At 34.4% G+C, this 14,989-nt stretch overlaps 1 protein-coding gene and 1 non-coding gene across 5 annotated transcripts in view; one reads left to right on the forward strand and one right to left on the reverse strand.

The window, feature by feature from the left end:
• The window catches only part of LOC101882875 (uncharacterized), a 287,867-nt gene that overhangs the window by 115,270 nt on the left and 157,608 nt on the right, over positions 1-14,989 (reverse strand). The gene's annotated exons all lie outside the window — the stretch shown is intronic.
• cdk18 (cyclin dependent kinase 18) overlaps positions 11,473-14,989 on the forward strand; it is a 160,788-nt gene continuing 157,271 nt past the window's right edge. For all 4 annotated transcript variants that reach the window (XR_015502897.1, XR_015502898.1, XR_015502899.1 and 1 more), the window contains exon 1: positions 11,473-11,826. The gene's annotated coding sequence lies outside the window, so the exon portion shown is untranslated. The remainder of the gene's footprint in view (positions 11,827-14,989) is intronic.

Below are 14,989 nucleotides of genomic sequence, written 5' to 3' on the forward strand. Positions count from 1 at the left end.
ACTGGAACTGAACTTTGGCAGCTGATGATGACGTTGTACGAGAACACGAGGATGCAAGATTGTTGAAGAATGCATATTGAGAAACAGCGTCTGTCTCCACTCCAGGTGGATGCTGCACACCGGTGGTGGATGAGGAGATTCCCCCTAAAAAATGTGTCGCTGAGTGTCCAGAAAATCCCATTATTACCATTGTTTCATTGCACACATATTGGTGAGCTAACAAAACCCATTTTATATTTTCTACTTTGTGTTATATGTATTCCGTGCAAATTCTTATACTTATTACAGTAGGCATACAGTTGAAGACAGAAGTAATAGCCCTCCTATTCAATTTTAATTCTTCTATATTTTTTCTCCAATTTCTGTTTAACAGAGAAGATTTTTTTCAACACATTTCTAAACATAATAGTCTTAATAACTCTCTTCTAATAACTGATTTATTTTATCTTTGTCATGATGACAGCAAATAATATTTGACTAGATATTGTTCAAGACACCTCTATACAGCTTAAAGTCATCCATTCATTCATTTTCTTGTTGGCTTAGTCCCTTTATTAATTCGGGGTCGCCACAGCGGAATGAACCGCCAACTTATCCAGCAAGTTTTTACGCAGCGGATGCCCTTCCAGCCGCAACCCATCTCTGGGAAACATCCACCCACACATTCACACACACACACTCATACACTACGGACAATTTAGCCTACCCAATTCACCTGTACCGCATGTCTTTGGACTGTGGGGGAAACCAGAGCACCCAGAGGAAACCCACGCGAAGGCAGGGAGAACATGCAAACTCCACACAGAAATGCCAACTGAGCCGAGGTTCGACCTAGCGACCTTCTTGCTGTGAGGCGACAGCACTACCTACTGCGCCACTGCCTCGCCTATAGCTTAAAGTGACATTTAAAAACTTAACTAGGTTAATCAGGCAGGTTAGGGTAATTAGGCAAGTTATTGTATGACAATGGTTTGTTCTGTGTAGACTATCGGAAAAAAATTGCTTAAGAGGGATAATAATATTAACCTTAAGATGGATTTTTCATCAGAAAAAAAAACAGAAATCTGGATCATACCAAATTTGAGAAAGTGCAGATGGAAATTTCGTTATGGTACAGCATCTTTCCATCAGAGGATACACTGAAGTTCAGCACACAAAACTTGTTTGCGTCGCTCACCGGAACAGCAAGGTTACGCAGCACACACACGCTTTGATGTGCTGTTTGATCATCATGTCAGTCTGACAGCACAGAGGCGTCTGACCAGATTTCTGAACGCTTCACTTCACACTCTTATCATCATCAAAGCTGATAAAGCAGTAGATTTATGAAAGCTGTCACTGTCTGTAAACAATCTCTGTTTCTAATATCACCTCATTCTCATCCAGTTAACAACAACAATAACAATAATAAAATAGCAATACCATGGTTTTTAAGCACACTACCTGACAAAAGTGTTGTCGCTTATCCAAGTTTTAGGAACAATAAATAATAACTCGACTTCTAGTTGATCATTTGGTAACAGAAGTGGCTTATATGAAAGGCAAAAACCTCTAGATTACACTTATTTTACCAAAATAAAATATGATCATGCCTTGATTTTTTAATTACTTAATTTGGTCAGTAAGGTCTGACTTTGCTTAGACAAAAGTCTTGTCACTTAACAGAAATGTTATCCAGTATAGAATATAAAGTCATGCTGCAGTGGAAAAAGAATGACTCTTGTGTCTGACTCCCATGAGCTTGGAGGACTGCATCCATACATCTCTGCAATGACTCAAATCACTTATTAATAAAGTCATCTGGAATGGCAAAGAAAGTGTTCTTGCAGGACTCCCAGAGTTTATCAAGATTCCCTGAATTCATCTTAAGTGCCTCCTCCTTCATCTTACTGCAAACATGCTTGGTAAAGTTCATGCTGGTGGGAATATTATATTATATTATATTATATTATATTATATTATATTATATTATATTATATTATTTTATATTATTTTATATTATATTATATTAATTATATTATATTATATTATGATATATTATGTTATATTAAATTATATTATATTATATTATATTAAATTATATTATATTAAATTATATTATATTATATTATATTATATTATATTATATTATATTATATTATGTTATATTAAATTATATTATATTATATTATATTATATTATATTATATTATATTATATTATATTATATTATATTATATTATTTTATATTATATTATATTATTTTATATTATTTTATATTATATTATATTATATTATATTATATTATATTATATTATATTATATTATGTTATATTAAATTATATTATATTATATTATATTATATTATATTATATTATGTTATATTATATTATATTATATTATATTATATTATTTTATATTATATTATATTATATTATGTTATATTAAATTATATTATATTAAATTATATTATATTATATTATATTATATTATATTATATTAAATTATATTATAATATATTATACTATATTATATTATATTATATTATATTATATTATTTTATATTATATTATATTATTTTATATTATTTTATATTATATTATATTATGTTATGTTATATTATATTATATTATATTACAATATATTATATTATGTTATGTTATGTTATGTTATGTTATATTATATTATATTATATTATTTTATATTATATTATATTATATTATATTATATTATATTATATTATATTATATTATATTATATTATATTATATTATATATACAACAGTTCTGTCTGGTTCTTGAATCTGATTGGCTGATAGCTGTGCAATATTCTCCAAATAACTGCACTCGTCCAGCCTCTTCACCTTTACTGCAGACTATTAATATAACACACATAGCTTGAAACCAATAATGCTATAATATTAATATAATAACATGCGTTGTTAATGCATTCGATTTCCAAATAATTATATATCACATATAAAAAAATATTACAAAAATGCTCTTGAAAAGTATAAAAATAAATGATACAGCAAAATGTTCCACATCTCAGTAAAGATCAAGCCACCTTAGAAGATCCTGCATTTATTGACAGTAAACAGCAAGGAAGAGTTTATATTTACTTCCAGAAAGAAATAAAAACATAAAAGCACACGTTAAAAGCGTGAGAACTTACAACAGTTACTTGTAGTACATTTGAATGAGACTTTAAATGTATATAGGAATGGTAATAATTAAATTTTAAGTGAACTTGTGAGAAATGCAGAGCCTTTTTCTTACTTGTAACTTCATTTGCATTTATATTTATTCGTTATTTATTCATTTGGCAGAAGCTTTTATTCAAAGTGACTTACAAATGAGGATAATACCAGCAGAGCTAATTAATCCTGGAGAGAAAACAATATCAGAAATGCTCCGCGACAAAACTCCATTTCTGCAGCAGAGCAACACACAATAGAGAAGATGCAATTAAACACAATGTTATGAGTTAGTTAGTTAATGAAGGTCTTCATTATTTACGCTCCAATTCGCATCAGGGCTGAGGGGTTTATTTTGCCATAATGACCGGCGAACTGCACATGATCTCTTACTGGGAACATTTCAGAAAGTCACACTTTCATTAAAAATAATTATGTGTGAAGAAGAACATTCTGAGAAGTGCAGAAGAAAAAAGTCTTTCTGTTTGTGTGCCAGTAAATGTAGTCATGCAGATCTCCTGTAAATACCACCATCAACAAGATTAAAAAAATAGATAAATAAAAAAGTTAGAAGGACAAACTTTAATGTGAAGAGGCTTGAGGGAATGCCTTTAGTAGTTTCTAAAGAATTACTAAGTTGATAGGACATTCGGGTTAGGCTGGTAAGTGGTTACCCTACTGATAAAAAACTGCTTAAACCAGTCTAAGCTGGTTAGCTGGTCAATCAGTCTGGTTGTAAAGCCATTTCCAGCCTGGTTTTCCAGCCTGCGAAATGATGTTTCATTCTATCCTCTATTCTAAGGGCGTACTCACACTATGCTATCTGAACCATGCCCGAGCCCGTTCCCTGGATCGTTTGAGAAGAGTGCTCTGAATAGGGCTCAGGCACAGTTTACTTGGTCGGCCCTGGCCTGTATGGAAGAGGTGTAACTAACCCTTGAGATTACACGCATGCATTCACCCTGTGCAGCGAAGGGGCGTGGCCAGATGTGCTGTAGGCCCAATCCCAATTCTCCCCCTTAGCCCCTCTCCTTACCCCTACCCCTCATTTTGTGCGTGCCCGTGAAGGGGTAGTGGTGTCCCAATTCTCTTTAGCTTGAAGTTGTAGGGCTAAGGGCAAAGGGGTATACACCCCTTCTAATGAAGACTTTTCAGGACCATATTTGAAACCAAGGGGTAAGAAACTTTCCCAGAATACACCAGCCACAGCTGCACCCGGAAGTAAGGAGATCCACAAATTAGCATTTTTTTTGTCATTATTTCGAATTTTCACGATCTATTCGCAATCTATAATCCCTAATCATAACTCCTGTACAGCATCCCACAACTTTCTGACACTCGATGACACTGGAATACCCTGTCAGTAACGTCAAGTGGCTGAAAATGAGCTTTTTACAGTGTCTGCTATAATGTTAATGCTACGGTTATGTTTACATAGATGAATATGGCCAATGTGTTAAATGCACAGTATTACAATCTTATTGCCACATTAGATCATTATGATAACATGATATATGCCTTCAGTGATTTCCTGAAGATAAATACAAAAAAATAACACAACTGGAATCAGTCCAGCAGTTGTGATCGCCTGATCTCATATGAAGCAAGAATTTGCAAGGACATATGGTGACGTGTGCAGATACTGTAGTGCTGTCCCAATTCTTAGGAGTAAATTTTGAAGCCCTTCCCCTTAACCCTCGGTTGTAAGGGTAGGGGTACAAAAATTGAATTGGGATTGGGCCTTAATGTTCTAGCAGAGAAAGCTAAAATGCTGTCCAAACGCTGCTATTTCCACAGAGCGTCTTCTGTTTCTGTGTTTGCGCTTCTAAAGGACACGACACAATGAGAAAAGTGCTAACAGCTTAATTATGATCCAGAGAATTATAAAAAAATACATAGCTAGCATTTGACAAAGGAGGACTCCCAGAATTTTTCCCAGTTCAGCTGGATTCAGCAAAAAATTCCTCAAACCAACGAAGCTGTGGATTGTGAGCCAGAACCTGTAAGTATTTTTACTTGTTAAAATTGATCAACTACATGCACAGTTTTTAGCATTAACGGTATGTTGTAGTGAGGATGTAAACAAGGATGTTAACAATGGTAAATGCTGTTTGGCACTGTTAATGATTAGGCTACAAAAAAATTATATTCATCAGTCAAACGGCGGTAAAGACCCACAATCTTCACCAACTTTGAATTGTCTCTCTATTCGGATGCTTTCAGCATCTATGCGGCTGCATTCCCTGCATACTACATCTCAAATAACAAACTCCCAGAAGACATGACAACATTTTATATTACTTTCACATGCCTATAACCTGAATATATGTGAAAGAAACTTGTCAAATTTTATTTTAGAGATCAGGCGTGAGGTTTAGCTGTGTGTTCTTCATTTTTCTGTCTGATTCAGGCAGCTAATGCTGCTAACAGCTGCTCTGACTGAGCGTTTACGCAGCGCAAAAGCGTGCACTTGTAGGGGCATGATGTGGAGCCAATCTGTGAATCACAGCACATTATGTTAGCTGACCAATCAGAGCCTCTTGAAGGTGGGCCTTTCAAAGGAACTAGGAAATATGACATTCGTTTTCATGTTAGCTGATTAGCTGTATATATATAATTAAAGATGTATGAAAAAAATAACGTGATTTTATACAAATGAAGCATGAGCACACATTGATTTGCAACTTATAAACACAACCAAGCCTTATAAATACACTCTGGAGCACCCCTTTAAGATATTGTCAGTGATTGCCGGAGTTTTGTATTACAGTATGTGCAGTTGCTAAGGTGTTGCCATCCTTTACTTGAGTGTTCTGTGTGGTTGCTGTGTTGCTTGATGGTTATAGCTTAAAAGCTCTAGGACAAGATCCATTTAGATTTATTTTTTTTTATTTTTTTTTATCGGAACAACAGTAAGTTAGCCGATTGTTTTTTAAGAAAAAAGAAGCACACACATTTTTTCCTCTGCCTCAATTTTGACTGGTTCTCTCTACCTCAATTCAGTGAAATTGTTTGCTCTGATTCAGGTGTGAAAACTGAATTTGGCAGTGTAATTTCTGCCGAGCGCTGGTTCTGCTGTGCGGGTCTCTATGTTTGGATTCTACCACTGTATATTGTATGCGGGTAAAGACACACACACACACACACACACACACACACACACACACACACACACACACACAGATACACAAAGATCAGTGAACCTCGTGTTTGAGGCAGAGCTGAAAGTTGCCGGTCTGATGAAAAGCAGCTTTGACTGTGTGACTGCTGTGAGAAGCACAAGATCTAACAAGGATTTTGTTCATTTGGCCACATGTTAGAATCCCACTGTGCTGCTGGTTTGTGTTTTAAAGGAACAGAATTTGAGCTAAGAGAAAAAAAGTGTGGACAAGTGTGAAAATGAAATCATCATTTAGTCACCCTCATGTGCTTAAAAACCTGTTCAACTGACTTTATTTAAAGGAAAACAAGACATTTTTAGCAGAATCACTTGAACATTGTGTCAAAAGAATTCCAAAGTTATATACAGTGCTTAGCATATTTAAGTACACCCCTCACAAATCTCTTTTAAATTAATATTTTAATAGTAAGCTATACAATATTAAATTTGTGCATATACATTAGATTAGTCAGTACTGAAGCCAAATCTGAGCTTATCTAACAAAATAACTTACGATAACGGTCCTAAAACTAGTACACCCAAATTGATATGTTATATAAAAATATTAATATTAATTTAAAAAAAGAAGAAAAATCAAGAAGCAAAACAATGAAAAAAATAGTTAACTTTGTAGTTTGTAATTTATTTTTGCATTTTTTTGCAAAAAACTTTTTGGTTTCAGAAGTTTTGGTTTCAGAAGTGGCTTATATGAAATGCAAGGGCCTATAAATTACGCTTATTTTACCAAAATAAAATATGAACATTAATATGATTTGGAATTATTTAATTAGGAAAGAAAGGTCTGGTTTTGCTTAGACAAAGTCTTGTCATTTAACAGAGATAATGTCCAGTATTGAATATAAAGTCATGCTGCAGTGGGCAAAGACTTAATATTGTGTATGACTCCTATGAGCTTGGAGAACTGCATCCATTCATCTCTGCAATGACTCAAACCACCTAATAATAATGTCATCTGGAATAGCAAAGAAAGTGTTCTTGCAGGACTCCCAGAATATATCAAGATTCTTTTTATTCATTTTCAATGCCTTACCCCAGATATGCTCAATAATGTTCATACTTGGTGACTGGGCTGGCCAATCCTGGAGCCCCTTAACCTTCAGGAATTTTGATGTGGAGGTTGAAGTATGAGAAGGAGCGCAATGCTGCTGAAGGATTTGCACTCTCCTGTGGTTTATAATATAACGGGCAGCACAAATGTCTCGATATCTCGAGCTGTTGATGTTGCCATTTACTCTGCAGATCTTGCACACCCCCATACTTAATGTAACCCCAAGCCCCCAAGATTTTTCCTTCACCAAACATGACTGATTTCTGTGAGAATCTTGGGTCCATGTGGGTTCCAATAGATCTTCTGCAGTATTTGTGATGATTGGGATGCAGTTCAGCAGATGATTCACAGGAAAAATCGACCTTCTCCCACTTTTCAGAATGATCAGCTAGAAGTCAAGTTATTATTTGTTGCTCTTACAACTGAGATCGATGACAAGACTTTATACAATATATACATCTGCATGATCTTATTCTACATCCCTAATCCTACCTAATAAAACCCAACTATTACCTTAATAGCAAATAGGAGCTTATTGTGTCAAGCCATAGTTAAATATTTATTAATAGTGATAATTGAACTTTAAAATATACATAAAATGTCCAGGCTATCAATATTGTGACATGCTTTCATAAAACACAACAAGAGTGTGTTTAATGAACTGACAGATTTGTTAGGCTTAAGGATAAAAAATAATGCAATTGTGAACTGCTGTGCTGCTCATATTAAAGCTTATATGAAAGCAAGTCCTGAATTCATTATGGAGCGATGCTTCAAATGAATGTCTTGTTTTAAACAATTTTTTTCTTTTTTAGGAAAATGAAGCAAGAAAACAAGACAATAACATTCATTAAGAGCCCTAATCAGCACTTAATAATCTCTAATGAAGTCTCTTACCAATGCACTTTTCTGTGAAAAGAACAGCCAGTGAAAAGCAGCAGATTTTCAAAGCACGTCTCTAATTAGTCTATGCTGATATGTTTGATATCTTGCTTTCTTTGTATGACACTCTTATAAGGCTTTGTATTCACTTTATGCAGAAGAGCAGCTCATTTAGTGTCTCACACAGCAAAATCTGACTTCTTAATGAGTTTTTAATTGCGGTTTTTAAACTTGTTTTCCCAGTTAAAGTTACTTGAAACAGGACTAATTTACTTGACAAGCAGGAGCATTTTTTATACTGTAGAGAACTGATGGACGTTGCTTGACTTGGTTTAAATATGTACCAAAAATTACAGTATTCTTTTAAAATATAAACAAACTATAATATTAATATATTTTAATACAAATGTATGAAAAAATAAAGTCCTAATAGTTACATTCTCAATTAAAGTTAAGTTTTAATAGTCAGCATGAAATTAAAATTCATTAATTCATAAATTTTCCTGCAGCTTAGTCCCTTATTTATCAGGGGTCATCACAGTGGAATGAACCGCCAACTATTCTGGCAGATATTTTACTCAGCGGATGCCTCTTCAGCCCCAAGCCAGTCAAGGGAAACATCCATACACTCGCACATCCACATACACACTCATACACTACGGCCAATTCAGTTCATCCAATTCACCTATAGCACATGTCTTTTAACTGTGGGGGAAACCAGCGTTTCTGGAGAAAATCCACGTGTACAAGGGGAGAACATGCAAACTCTACATAGAAATGCCAACTGGCCACCCAGGACTTAAACCAGTGACCTTCTGGCTGTGAGGTGACAGTGCTAACCACTGAGCCACCGTGTTGCCTACTAAATTATATTGAAAATGTTAAAACCTGTCACCATTGACTACAATAGTAGGAGAATCAAATACTGGAATTGTTGGCGGTTCATTCTTCTGTGGTGACCTCTGATAAATCAGAGACTAAGGGAATAAATGAAAGAAAATAACACTGTTCATCTGAAGAAACTGATGGAGAGTAAAAAGTGAGTAAAACTATTTAATACTATTTAAAACTAGCTTTCAGTGAATGTGTCTATGTCTGATTATATACAACAACAATATCAGGCATGTTTTAAGTACAAACAAATTTAACAATTCACTTAAAACACATTCTCAGCAACCATAACTTATATATTCAATAACACTTCAAGTGGACCTAATATTTTTTCAAAAAACAAAGCAGAAATGCAAACCACTAAACCCAAACCAACAACTAACTAGCAAACAAACAAAAGAAGATGTTTAGAAAAATGCTGAAAATCTGCAAACATTGCCTTTCATTGTATATGATTCTCCTACTATTGCAGCCAGTGGTAACAGGTTTCTAACATTTTTCCAAATAAATTTGTGATCATCTGAAAAAAAAAAAAAAAAAAAAAAACACTTGATTGAGAGTAAACAGTTAGTACGTTTTCATTTCTTTTTTTGAACTACACCTTTAAAACATGTTTTGAGCAAATGTGTCTATGGGCTCTATTTAACAATATAGGAGCAAAGTCTAAAGTGCAGGGCGCAAAAGCATTAAGGGGGTGTTTGAATCCACTCTTGCTATTTTAAAGATGGAAAAACATGGTTTGTGCCGCGGCGCATGGTCTAACAGGGTTGTGCTCAATCTCTTATTTAAGAGTAAGTTGTGTCATGACTTTGTAAGTGAAAAAACTGAACGCTTCACCAGCGAGAAAACATTTAAACAAACAATCTGCTCGAGGATAAAGAACGAGCCTCCTTTATTCGGTCTCTTTACTTTCACTTCCACTTTCGTGGAGTAAGGAAACAGTGTTGTACACACTCCACTGAATACAACCATTAGCCTACATATTTAATTACATTTGTTAAGTGCAAAGATTTTTTTTTTACTAAATTCAGTTCTAATTTCCAGCAAGCAAATAAATTATTATTATTATTATTATTGTTATTATTATTAATAATAATAATAATAATAATAATAATAATAATACAGTATGGTCAAAAACTGAGCTATATCCAAACACACGTCCTGTTCTTATGCCCCATATGGTGATGCATACATCTCCTTAATTTGTTTTGATTAAAACAAATATAAATATGCATATAATATAATAATAATAACATTATTAAAAAATGTTAATTGTCATGAATGAACTGAAAAAAAGCATGGAGGCATGAAGGCAGGAAGGTAGTGGTTTTATATTTATGTAGAAAATAAGAATTTTTGTTACTATAATCCTTTATTTTTTTCAAATGCAAAAATATTTGTGTATTGCTGTATGTTCTGTGTGTATTAAGCAATCTGTAAGCATTTGGACCTGCATAGGCGCATAACTAACGCGTTCTGTGCTGGATTTTAGACCTGCTTTTAGTTGGTCAATGGCATTGGTTAGTCAATTTTAATTCCTCAAGATAGCAACATGCCAACAATGCGCCTTAACACACCTCCTTTTTAGACCAGCACACTCATGAGTCCAAAAAGTGGCGCAAATAGATTTGCTATTTAAACAACATGGTGCAAAACGTGAATATTACAGTTGCACTTGTCTGAAAATAGCAACAAATCGCGCTAAACACATCTTGCACCCTATATCTGATTATATAACACAACAATGACAGGCTTAACACTTAAAACGGTTTCTCAAAACCGTTATTCAATATTCAATAAAACTTAAAGTAGATCTATCATGTTTAAAAAAAAATCATAACCGTAAACCACCATTGAACCAAAACCGACAGACAACTAACAAGCAAACAAAAACCAGCACACTTCCAAAGCTCATCCCTAATTAGCCTGACATATTTGACATCACTCTCAAGAGCGCACGCTAACAACGGCAGGTCATGAGAAGATGCTAAACCACACAAAACACACACAAAACACACACACAAAAGGTTTGACAGCCAAGTACAGCGAATGCAGTTTAACCTTCTACCAGACAGATCAGCTAATTACCAGCACACACACATACACACTACTGGTTCACAGCCATATTGAAAAAGCTCCGGTGTGAAAGAATCACAGTCTCTCGGCAGCCAGAGAGGGCTTGCATGAGGACGCGCTCCGATTGGCCGTTGCTATAACAATAGGGGAGGAGAGTCAGCCAAGTGGGGGTGGAGACCCAGCATGATTATAAAATCCTTCAGAGAGACACATTTGCTTCCTGTATGTTGTTTTAATTTATTATTTTATTTATTTTTCAGTTGTGCGTTCCCGCATCTCCTCCTGTCAGAAGGGTCTCTCATGAGCAGATGTAGGAGGGAGCGTGGAGAGAGAGAGGGGGGGGACGCAGCACAATCGCCTCAGTCTACTGCATGCACACACACACACAAGCATGCGTGCTGCTGCAGACTAAATAAGACACCTCCAGTTTTGGATTATCTGTCTGGCGGTGCGCTGACTGCCTCCAGACCTGGAGGCCGACCCTCCTCCTCCTCTTTCTCCTCCCTTTCACACTGAAGGAAGAGTAGAGTAGAGACGGTCTACTGTTTGCCTCCTGCAGACTCCAGCCTCTCCTGTGAGTATGCAACCGTGTGTGTATGTGTGTGTGTGTGTGTGTGCTGTAACATGAACTGTCATGACTTTACAATGATGTTTGTCAGATCTGTAGTGATTGTTTCTAACCAAACTGCATTCTGTTAGTGTTAAAATAACACTGTAAAGCTGTTACACTGTAAACCCACACACATTGATGTGTACTGACGCAACATATGCAAGCTTTGGGGTCATGTGTGTGTGTGTGTTTGGTGTGGGCTTTGATGCGCACATGATTCACGGCCGGGACTATAGATTTTTTTGCGTCCCGAGGACACAGAGATGCTTTAAAGCGACACATTGCAATGTTTACATAACACGCCAGGCTTATTGCAGCCTATCTGACAGCACGAACACCACTTGAAGGCACAAATGGAGTCGGTCAATAATATTAGTGTGAAGCAGGACCAGTGTGAAGCCACAATGGGCGGCTGGCAGTGGCTCATTAGTGCAGAAAGGAGCTATTAATAAACGAAGCATGCGTGTGGAAGTCAAACAGCACACACTGTGTCTGTGGTTGGACTCTTAAAAACCAAGCTTATCAAGGCCGCGTGTAGTTGGCGATTACGGTGCTTGTTGGAGAGGGTGGAAAGTTTGGGATGGATGCGTGATTTGGTTTTAGGGTGGTCAAAGTGATGTTTCTTCACTAAGAAAGGAGAGGTAACAGAGTTTTGAAAAGGCTCAGTGTTCGATTTGATTCAGTCTCATGTCAGCGCACAACCTTTGTAGGTTTCGAAATGCTCATGTGATCAAAACGAGGGCATGCGGAATATTTGTGGATGATAAAAGTTTCTATCATATGTTTGGAAATTGAGATTCACATATCATAAATAAGCTTTCTGTTGACCTATTGTTTGCTAGGATTAGAGTGAAGTATCAAAACATTTAAATATTTAGAAAATCACCTTTAAAGCTGTGTAAATAAAGAGTAAATACACTTTGGCATCTAGGTTTAGCCCCCAAAATTAAGACTCATTGATAAAATTAAGCATGAAATTATTTTAAGTATTTAAAATGAGTTGAAATACAATTCCTATGTTTTTTGGAGCAACTTAATTGTTTTATGTTCATAAATAAGCTTTCTGTTGACCTATGGTTTGCTAGGATTGGAAAATCTGAGTGTTCCAAAAAAAAAAAATAATAATAATAACAATCTAAATATTGAGAGAATTGCCTTCAAAATTGTGTAAATTTGGCATCTAGGTTTAGCCCAAAAAATAAGACTCATTGATAAAATTAAGCATTAATATCTTAAAGCAAACTTTATAAAGCATAACATATTACAGCAGACTTTTACTGCTTGTTTAAACTACGTATTTGTGTAGAAACAACACAATTCTTAAGTTTTTTTTTTTTTTTTTAAAGGGGGACAACTTATTTGTTTTATGTTCAATCCATTTAAATAACAATTTATATTTTTGGGGCTGTAATGTGACCCTTAAAATAGAGTCTTCATATTTTATCACCGAATACCCCTGAGAATGTATTTTGTTTTATAAATTCTTGTCATTTGTGAGACTTTAAAAAGGTTCTGTGTTTGATTTGATTTAGTCTTATGTCAGCACACAAACTTTGTAGGTTTCGAAATGCTCATGTGATCAAAGCAAGGGCATGCTGAATATTTATGGATGATAAAAGTTTCTATCAAATGTTTGGAAATTTAGATTTATACATCACAAATAAGCTTCCTGTTGACCTATGATTTGCTAGGATTAGATTGAAAAATCTGAGTGTTAAAAGTTGCGTAAATAAACATAGCTATCTACACTCTCAGAAATGAAGCTACGTAAGCTGTCACTGGAGTGGTACCTTTTCAAAAGGTACAAATTTGTACCTAAAAGGTCTATTTTAATTTAGTATCCAAGTACAAAAGTGTTCCTCTTAAAATTTGTAGGTAATATATACTTTTGAGGGTATATGGACCCTTCAAGTACAAAAGGTACCTCCCCAGTGACAGCAGGTACCTTTATTTCTGAGAGTGTGGGTTTAGCCCCCAAATTAAGACTCATTCATGAAATTAAGCATTAAAATATTAAAGCAAACTTTTTAAAGCATAAAATATTAAAGCAGATCTTTGCTGCTTGTTTAAACTACATATTTAAAATAAGTTGAAACAACACAATTCCTGATTTTTTTTTTTTTTTTTTTTTTTTTTGGGGACAACTTTATTTTATGTTTAACCCACTTATATGGCAATTAATATTGAATATTTTGGGGCTGCAATGTGACCCTTAAAAGAGAGTCTTAATATTGTATCAATGAATTCTAAATATAGAAATTCTTGTCATTTGTGACAGGAGAGTCAATTGTGAGACTTTTAAAAAGGCTCAGTGTTTGATTTGATATAGTCTCATGTCAGCACACAAACTTTTAGGTTTCGAAATGCTCATCTGATCAAAATGAGGACATGCTGAATATTTGTGGACTATAAAAGCAAACATAAGTGTCCATCAAATATTAGGAAATTGAGATTTCTATGTAATAATAAGCGGTATGTTTACCTATAGTTTGTTGGGATTGGATTAGAAAAAATTTAAGAGTTTCCAAAAAAGGTACCAGGTTTTTCCCTTTTTACAAAATCTCATCTTTTGTGTTTAAGATACAAAAAAAAAACTCATAAAAGTTTTGAACTATTTGAGGGAGAGTATTTCGTGAGTAAATTGACATTTTGGTTAAACTATCTTTTTAAAATCTTTTTTGACGAAAAAAAAAAAGTATCACATTTCCTTGTTGGAAATTGACTTTTTTTAACTTTCATTAATGTTAAAACAGCTTTGGAGTTGAGCAGAACTTTAAACTGCATTAAGCATTCGAAACTAAAATCTAATTGGTTTCTCATACAATGCTTCTGAAGTAAAATAAATGAAACAGATTCACAAATGTGATAGTTTTCGACTTATAAGAGTCCAGTGTAATAAAAATAAATGTAGACAGTACAATTCAGACCATTTGTTCAAACTTGATGAGCAATATTTGAGTCGATATTAAAATATATGGTTGACATTACAATTTTAAATCTCTTTTGTAACTCCAAAGCTCTAATTCATACAGTACACTGTAAAATTTCAAGACAACAAATATCTTTATGTTGCTTAAACTTATTTTAATAAGTTAATCAAGTTTCAACTAAACTTTAAAAGTCTAAC

Source organism: Danio rerio, chromosome 11 (assembly GCF_052040795.2).
Source record: "Danio rerio strain M-AB ecotype USA chromosome 11, GRCz13ab, whole genome shotgun sequence".
Lineage (NCBI taxonomy): Eukaryota > Metazoa > Chordata > Actinopteri > Cypriniformes > Danionidae > Danio > Danio rerio.